General features: G+C 40.8%; 1 protein-coding gene across 1 annotated transcript in view; it reads left to right on the top strand.

Annotated features, from left to right (window-relative positions):
* Nucleotides 1-6,324: 6,324 nt before the first annotated feature.
* Nucleotides 6,325-9,141, top strand: part of LOC116695363 (calcium-activated potassium channel subunit beta-2) — a 31,221-nt gene continuing 28,404 nt past the window's right edge. The window contains exon 1 of the mRNA XM_032525581.1: nucleotides 6,325-6,380. The gene's annotated coding sequence lies outside the window, so the exon portion shown is untranslated. The remainder of the gene's footprint in view (nucleotides 6,381-9,141) is intronic.

Below are 9,141 nucleotides of genomic sequence, written 5' to 3'. Positions count from 1 at the left end.
TCAATTGGTACCAAGGGGCCCAAAGAGTGCCAAGAAAATATTCCCCACACCATGACACCACCACCACCAGCCTGAACCGTTGATACAAGGCAGATGGATCCATGCTTTCATGTGTAGACGCCAAATTCTGACCCTACCTCCGACTGTCGCAGCAGAAATCGAGACTCATCAGACCAGGCAACGTTTTTCCAATCTTCTATTGTCCAATTTCGATGAGCTTGTGCAAATTGTAGTCTCAGTTTCCTGTTCTTAGCTGAAAGGAGTGGCACCCGATGTGGTCTTCTGCTGCTGTAGCCCATCTGCCTCAAAGTTCGACGTACTGTGCGTTCAGAGATGCTTTTTCTGCCCACCTTGGTTGTAACGGGTGGTTATTTGAGTCACTGTTGCCCTTCTATCAGCTCGAACCAGTCTGGCCATTCTCCTCTGACCTCTGGCATCAACAGGCATTTCCGCCCACAGAACTGCCGCTCACTGGATGTTTTTTCTTTTTCGGACCATTCTCTGTAAACCCTAGAGATGGTTGTGCGTGAAAATCCCAGTAGATTAGCAGTTTCTGAAATACTCAGACCACCCTTCTGGCACCAACAATCATGCCACGTTCAAAGTCACTCAAATCACCTTTCTTCCCCATACTGATGCTCGGTTTGAACTGCAGGAGATTCTCTTGACCATGTCTACATGCCTAATGCACTGAGTTGCCGCCATGTGACTGGCTGCTTAGAAATTAAGTGTTAACGAGCAGTTGGACAGGTGACCTAATAAAGTGGTCGGTGAGTGTATATATATATATTATATATATATATATATAATATATATATATATATATATACATACACCACACACATACACACTACCGTTCAAAAGTTTGGGGTCACCCAAACATTTTGTGTTTTCCTGAAAAGTCACACTTATTCACCACCATACGTTGTGAAATGAATAGAAAATAGAGTCAAGACATTGACAGGTTAGAAATAATGATTTGTATTTGAATAAGATTTTTTTTACATCCAACTTTGCTTTCGTCAAAGAATCCTCCATTTGCAGCAATTACAGCATTGCAGACCTTTGGCATTCTAGCTGTTAATTTGTTGAGTAATCTGGAGAAATTGCACCCCACGCTTCCAGAAGCTCCCACAAGTTGGATTGGTTGGATTGGCACTTCTTGCGTACCATACGTCCAAGTGCTCCCACAACAGCTCAATGGGGTTCAGATCTGGTGACTGCGCTGGCCACTCCATTACCGATAGAATACCAGCTGCCTGCTTCTGCTCTAAATAGTTCTTGCACAATTTGGAGGTGTTTTAGGGTCATTGTCCTGTTGTAGGAGGAAATTGGCTCCAATCAAGCGCTGTCCACTGGGTATGGCATGGCTTGCAAAATGGAGTGATAGCCTTCCTTATTCGAATTCCTTTTACCCTGTACAAATCTCCCACCTTACCAGCACCAAACCAACCCCAGACCATATTACCTCCACCAGCTTAACAGATGGCGTCAGGCATTCTTCCAGCATCTTTTCATTTGTTCTGCGTCTCACAAACGTTCTTCTTTGTGATCCAAACACCTCAAACTTGGATTCATCCGTCCACAATACTTTTTCCAGTCTTCCTCTGTCCAATGTCTGTGTTCTTTTGCCCATCTTAATCTTTTCTTTTATTGGCTCAGATATGGCTTTTTCTTTGCCACTCTGCCCTGAAGCCCAGAATCCCGCAGCCGCCTCTTCACTGTAGATGTTGACACTGGTGTTTTGCGGGTACTATTAATGAAGATGCCAGTTGGGGACCTGTGAGGCGTCTGTTTCTCAAACTAGAGACTCTAATGTACTTATCTTCTTGCTCAGTTGTGCAAAGCGGCCTCCCACTTCTTTTTCTACTCTGGTTAGAGCCTGTTTGTGCTGTCCTCTGAAGGGAGTAGTACACACCGTTGTAGGAAATCTATAATTTCTTAGCAATGTCTTGCATGGAATAGCCTTCATTCTAAGGCCCAAATAGACTGTGGAGTTTCAGATGAAAGTTTCTTTTTTTCTGGCCATTTGAGCGTTTAATTGACCCCACAAATGTGATGCTCCAGAAACTCAATCTGCTCAAAGGAAGGTCAGTTTGTAGCTTCTGTAACGACCTAAACTGTTTTCAGATGTGTGAACATGATTGCACAAGGGTTTTCTAATCATCAATTAGCCTTCTGAGCCAATGAGCAAACACATTGTACCATTAGAACACTGGAGTGATAGTTGCTGGAAACGGGCCTCTATACACCTATGTAGATATTGCACCAAAAACCAGACATTTGCAGCTAGAATAGTCATTTACCACATTAGCAATGTATAGAGTGTATTTCTTCAAAGTTAAGACTAGTTTAAAGTTATCTTCATTGAAAAGTACAGTGCTTTTCCTTCAAAATAAAGGGCATTTCAATGTGACCCCAAACTTATGAACGGTAGTGTATATATATATATATATATATATATATATATATATATATACACACAACAGCATCAGGATCACAATCAGGATCATTAAAATGAATAACTTGTACAGATTTACCGTTGCATGTCTGGTGGAGGGGCTTAGAAGAGAGAGGCGAGAGCTGCAGATGAAGGGCTGCGTTTTAAAAAACACCCAGTGGTTCACTACGACATTATAAATACAGCATACTTTACTAATCTGTTTCCATCTCTCTCTCTCTCTCTCTCTCTCTCCCACACACACGCAGGCCCGCACACACCACACACACACACACACACACAACACACACACAACACACACACACAACACACACCCACACACACACCACACACACACACACACACACACACAGGGTAATCAGCCCTCTTGGTTTCCTGGTTTGAATCAGTGGTTGCTATGCCAACAATCAAGAATAAAAGCTTTGAGCTGCAGTACGATGGCTTTCATGACTGATGCAACATTTACCATAGCCCCCCACCACCCTCGCCCACCAACCCACACACACTCAGAGAGCAGTTCTTTTGGGTTTTTTTCCTCCAACAGTTTAGCAGCTTTAGTATTTAGGTCACCTCTTTGTGGAAGAAGAGAGGGAGGAGGGAAGGAGCATTGCAATGTTGTAGTTGTTGTTGATTGGCCAGAATACACCCACACGTACATACACACCCACAAACACACTTGTGATCATCAAGTGGTGTCCTGCTTTCTTCATCCCTATGTGAAACTTTGCATGTCTCTCTGTCCCTGCTGGTCATTTTGGCAACGCACACGTGAGGGATACAGAGGGCGGGTGTCGTGTCCTCCTTCGTCCTTTTGTCTCTCTCTATCCCCATTCTCTTCACTTTGTCCTCCCTCCAATCTAACGTGACCTACATTTCCTCCCCATGCCTTGGTCTTTTCATTTCTCACTGTCTTTTCTTCTTTTCCACATTAAAAGACACACACACACACACACACAATCCTGCAGCAGGATGAGGGTTGGGTGGAGTCACTAAGTCCATTTAGAGCTGTTAAGGGTGGAGTTCTAAAATAGAATACCAACCTAAGCCCTGAGTGAACCCTGTCTCAAAACACTGCCTGTGTGTGTGTGTATATGTGTGTGCGTGCGTGTGTGCGTGTGTGAGAATGAAAATAGTGAAGATAAAGGATATAGTGCCTCCTATGGACAAACAGCGTCCCCTCTGTGTTTACATGTATAACTCCACACTGCCATCCACTGAGCCTTGTTCAAGAGTACAACCACAAGTCATTTTCACAGCCAATCAGATCACCTCTCTGCTTCCATCTAGTGGTGGCAGTCTGGTAACTGCAGAGGAGTTCCTGTCTAAACAAGTCCTGTTATTGCATGATGACCCTGATGATGCATGTTCAGATAACTTTTATTCTGTTACAATTCTTCACACACTGTAACAATGCAGCTGTTACCTATGGTAAAACTACTAATAGAAGGTGTTTTCTGTCTGTTGTCATCAGTGCATGTGTACATATGCAATACCAATTTTTGGTATGCAATGAAGGAATTAGTTCTGTTTTATATAAAGCTAGTTTTTCATTATGATCAATCCTGAAAATATCACATTATGGTAAAATTGGATAGTAGTAAAGCTAGTCTGGGGGAGCTTGTATGTGAGTAGATGTGTATACATCTCAAGAGGTATTCTTCGTACAGAAAATAAATTATGAAAAAATAATAATACACTGTTTTTTTAACCGGTCATTTTATAATACCCTAATAGTGTATTTACATCTTTACTAAATACAGCACTATCTTTTACGTCACGTGATAGTCGATTTGATCATTTTAGATTATTTTTTGGGGCTTTTCCCTTTATCAGACAGTGGGTAGACAGGGAAGTGGGAAGAGAGAGAGCGGATGACAAAGGGCAAATGTCTCAGTCTACATGGGGTGCATGCTCCACTGGGTAAGCTAGATGAATATGATCATCTTTTTTTGAGACTACCCTCATGGCATGTTGTCACACTTCTAGTAGCGCGACTCTAGGAATGTTGGTCAGTTAGTTGGTCCACCACTTTGGTCCAGACTGAAATATCTGAATGGTTATGAAATTTGGTACATACAGTAAATCCATGGTGCCCATGGTGAAATTCTCAATAGCTATTGGATGGATTGTTGTGAAATTTCCCACAATGTTTCCCCTCAAGATTAATTGCATTGAATGCATTTAATTTTGGAGACCCCTGACTTTTTATCTTGTGCCATCATCACGTCTAAATTTTAATTTGTCCAATACTTTGGTTTAAATACCTGCAAAACAACATACATTCTAATCAGCCTCGGTTGCATTTTGTGTTAAGTGATAAGCAAAAATGACATACCAACACGCAAAAATAAAATGGGAAACATGGCATACATTAGACAGTACCTGCTAAACATTAAGATGGTCACATTCATGTTGCAGCATGCTGACAATTCACTCTACACAGCACTATGCCTATTTAAAGCCTTACAGAGCTGCTAGCATGGCTGTAGACTCTTTCAGCAGATCTACCTGTTAGGCTAAGTCAAGCGGCAACTTCCGGGTCTGAAAAGTGCCTTAAATCTGAATTCTATCTAATTTCCAGAAGGGAGCAACTCCCCTGGCTCCCAAAAGAAGTAATTTTTACAGACATCTGTGAGGAAATGACCCTACTTCTGCCTTGATATACTGTATTACCTCACTAAGAGAGTGTATGGCCTCAATCACAAGTCTTCTTTAATACAGCATGATGTTCATTTTGTAAATTATGGTCCCATTTATTTTTAAAATTGATGATAATGTAGGGGATGCATTCGGGGTGTGGCTGCACCCCGACCTGTCAATCATGATAGAGGCTTAGCAATGCTAACCATGGCTGTTAAAACAACCATGAAATTGTTTTTGGGTGTTGTCAATATTTTTATCTAAAACGTAGCCCCTCTCCCTGTGTGTTTTCACTTCGCCAAAGTTGATTGGAACATTTTGGTCCCATAGAAATGTCTTTTTCAGCTTGCTAAGCATTGTGCTAGCGTCAGCTGCAGACTGCAGATTTTCAACCAGTTCTGTGTACTGCCTTACATGCTGATGAACTAGAGATAAAAATCGGCTGGGTTGGACTGACTGGCGTTAGAAGGTTTGAAAAACAGCGATTTTAGGGTTACGCACAGCCCAACTAAACTGTCATCCGTCCCAGCTCCGCCCCTTTTGTCCAAATATGGTCACTACTGGCTCCAAAATACCAAGATGGCAACAGCCAGAATTCACACAAACCAGTGTGTTATTTTTACAATCAATGCGCTGAGTACAACCCCAACAAGCGTCTGTATGACAGAGCAGCGAAAGCCATGACATTCATGCGAGTAAATCAAACTGAAACTGTAAAAGTGGATTATTAAAAGTGAAGTGGAGATGTCTCCCTTATATAGAAACTTTTCCCCGGACCCTAAGCTAACATTAGTGTAATTCACATCACTGAAAATGATCATTACACATTAAACGTTTTACCCAAGGTACAACATTTTTACATGGATAAAAGGTTGCAGAAAATGGCCCTTTTGTCATGAAACAAAGAATGAATTTTCCAAGTGTCTGATCTGTGTGAACATGAGGAAACTGTCAAGCCTTGACTAAGTCTAAGTTCCGACTGAGCCCCAGTTTGAACTGGTTGGAAACTTCCAATCGCAGCCGCCCTCTCCCACTACCAGGAAAGTGAGCAAAGACTCCACTTCCTCCAATTCTCTCAATGTTTGCTTTATGGATTACGTGTTATGCTGTGGTCCTTTTGTTTGTGTGTGTGTGTGTGTGTTTGTGTGTGTGTGTGCGTGTGCGTGTGCGTGTGTGTAGCCAGTCCTCTCGGCCAGTCAGTCACAGTCAGCCATAGCCACAGCGACAATAGGCTACGCCAGAGGAGCTTCAGGAAGGCCGGCGCTCATTGCACCCCAGGGTGAGACCTCTGATCTGTTTTACACCACATCAGCGCTTAAGAACTGCTTCCATCATCTGTTCTTTTTTTAAATGTTAACGAACAACAAGGTGGATTTTATCCTAAATTTGTACTTAACATTTTGCGAAAATTACCATTTGAAAAGTTATTGTGGGTTTTTATATTATTATATCAATATATTATTTTATTATATTAATTCAGTAGCTATTTTAAACTATGCATCCGCTTAGCATTTCAAACTGCAAGTTGCTCTTTAAGACTTGTAACACCCTTGTTGGCATATTATATATGAATGAAAATAAATAGGTTCTATAACTGAGGCATTAATTTAATCTCTTCAAAATCTGAAATGTAAAAATGACAAGTACCGTGTTAATTAGTGAGCTTTAGAGCTGCCAGTAGTTCTTTGGACAGAGCCAGGCTTGCTGTTTCTATCTGCTTCCAGTGTTTGTGCTAAGCTAACTGTCTCCTAGCTACTGCTTCTTATCTACATCTTCCTGAGGACATCTCACACCTTTTTCATTATTATTGGTAGATGAAGATTTGTGACTCAATAAATCCCCATTTAAGTTTACACGTGGGCAGCTATTTTCATAAACAGACATTTCAACCTTTCCATTTTCTAAAATAACATCCGGCACAGCTATCAGTTTTCAGAATAAGTTTTAGAGGTTTTAGACTTGTTTTAGACTTGTTTTCAGAGGCAAATTCTCTGTTTACGTGTCAACGAAGGAAAAATGTCTCAGTTTGTCAAAATAACCATGCATGTGTAAACAGGGCATAAGAGACAGATTTTTCCTTCAGGAGTTGGTGGAGACCAAATATGGAGCCAAGCTAAGAGTGAAAATTGACACATCCATCAGGTGGCCTGACACAACCCAAATTACTACTAATTCCCTTCATCCCTTGTCAGTCATTTTGAGCTATCATCAAGCCAGGCTCAATTATTGGTGCTAATTAAAATGTCACGACACAGAGAATAGTAGGACCCAAATGCAGAGATAGCCAGGCAGAAGTGGTCAGCTTGAGGATTTAATCACCAACAAGACACTATACCAGGATGTAGTCCAAGAAGAAGAAAACAGGAATCACATGAACTAGGAACACTAAGACAAGAGAAACGCAAACTCTCATAGAAGACCATACAGAAACAATGATCCGACAAAAGACAAAGAAAACACAGGGACTAAATACACAGGGTAAGGTGAAACACATCAGGGTGGGGCAGACAATCACAAAGGAGGGAAAACACACGACAGGAAGTAAAACAAGACATGACAAGGGAGAAACAGACTACAAAATAAAACAGGAAACTGAAACACATACAGTACACAACCATAACATTAAGTGCTTTATTATGTGTTTTCTTGTAGTTACTTTATCCATAACCTAAATTGTTTTTTTTCTCCCACAGTCTGTCATGTCTTACTTTTTACTCTCCACCCCCCACCGCCCCCCCCCCCACACACACACACACACACGCACACTAAATCCCATCCCACAGACTATCATCATTGCACACTATAAGCCTAACATTTTAAGCCATCTCGTTGTCAGAGAGTTGGACAGAGTTTTTGTGGCTTACATCCCTTCTTATGTATCCATAAATCATGTTACATAATGTTGGATATCTCCACTTTCAAGCAAGTGTGGTTCTGTTTGTTGAGAAGGCTTCTGTTTGTTTGTAGACCTTCCAGAAGCTTTGTTATCCAGCCTGAAACTGCAGTATCATTTCTGAGACTTTGCACAAAAATTCCAAAATGATAAATCCACAACTGAACGGTTATTTATGAATCTTTTTGTATTAAAAGGTGTCGACCAATCCGAGGCTGTCTTCACATTGTTGCAGATGCTGCCACTTTCCTGACTTACATAAAATAATCGGGAATGAATGGGCATAAATTATTATTTTATTTATTTGATTAGGACAATGCACATTAATGAACATTTCTGTAAATGAGCCAGTGTTAGCCAATTGGCTAGTTTTCAACTGTAGTCTTACCTAGGATACATGTCTTTTATGGTGGGAAGAAATCGGAGCACCCGGAGGAAACCCACGCAAACACGGGGAGAACATGCAAACTCCACACAGAAAGGCCCGGAACGACCTGGATTCGAACCAAGAACCTTCTTGCTGTGAGGCAGAAGTGCTAACCACGTAGCCACCGTGCTATAAATAAATAATTATATAACAGTGTAAATGTAATATATAATGTTTTGATTCTCATTCGCGCATTTGGGTAGTAGTTTTGTAGGAGATGTATTGGAAATGGCACAACTAACTTTCTGGATAAAAGCGTATAGAATTTTCTGTGAAAATATCTAACTTGTGTTTTATTTGTGTTGAATTTTGTATACCTTGATTGCCAAGACTTAGGAGAAAATCTTAATTTATTTCACTCTGTGATTTCAAAACATTTCTGTGAATTGCAATTACAGTATAGGTTTTTTTTTTTGTCATATAGGCTAACAATGTATATATTCCTGTGACATCCCTGCAGCATACAGTACATAGCCCAGGTTGTCCTGAGAAAAAAAACAATATCTATAACTCGATTGTGCATTATAGGGTTGAGGTCATGCAGGCATTCTTACACAAAGAAACTTGGCTAACAAACTATTGAGAAAAAAGAAAAGGATTAGGCCGCAGAAGGTTAATAACTACATAGTCCAGACGTCCCTCACTTTCCATTTTTTTGTTTACTTTGAACTCAAGCTACATTAACCGGAACCATTGAGCAACATTACACACTAACAATGT

This window comes from Etheostoma spectabile, chromosome 9 (assembly GCF_008692095.1).
Source record: "Etheostoma spectabile isolate EspeVRDwgs_2016 chromosome 9, UIUC_Espe_1.0, whole genome shotgun sequence".
NCBI lineage: Eukaryota > Metazoa > Chordata > Actinopteri > Perciformes > Percidae > Etheostoma > Etheostoma spectabile.
The sequence above is the reverse complement of the archived record's forward strand: the minus strand, read 5'-3'. Positions and strand labels throughout refer to the sequence as shown.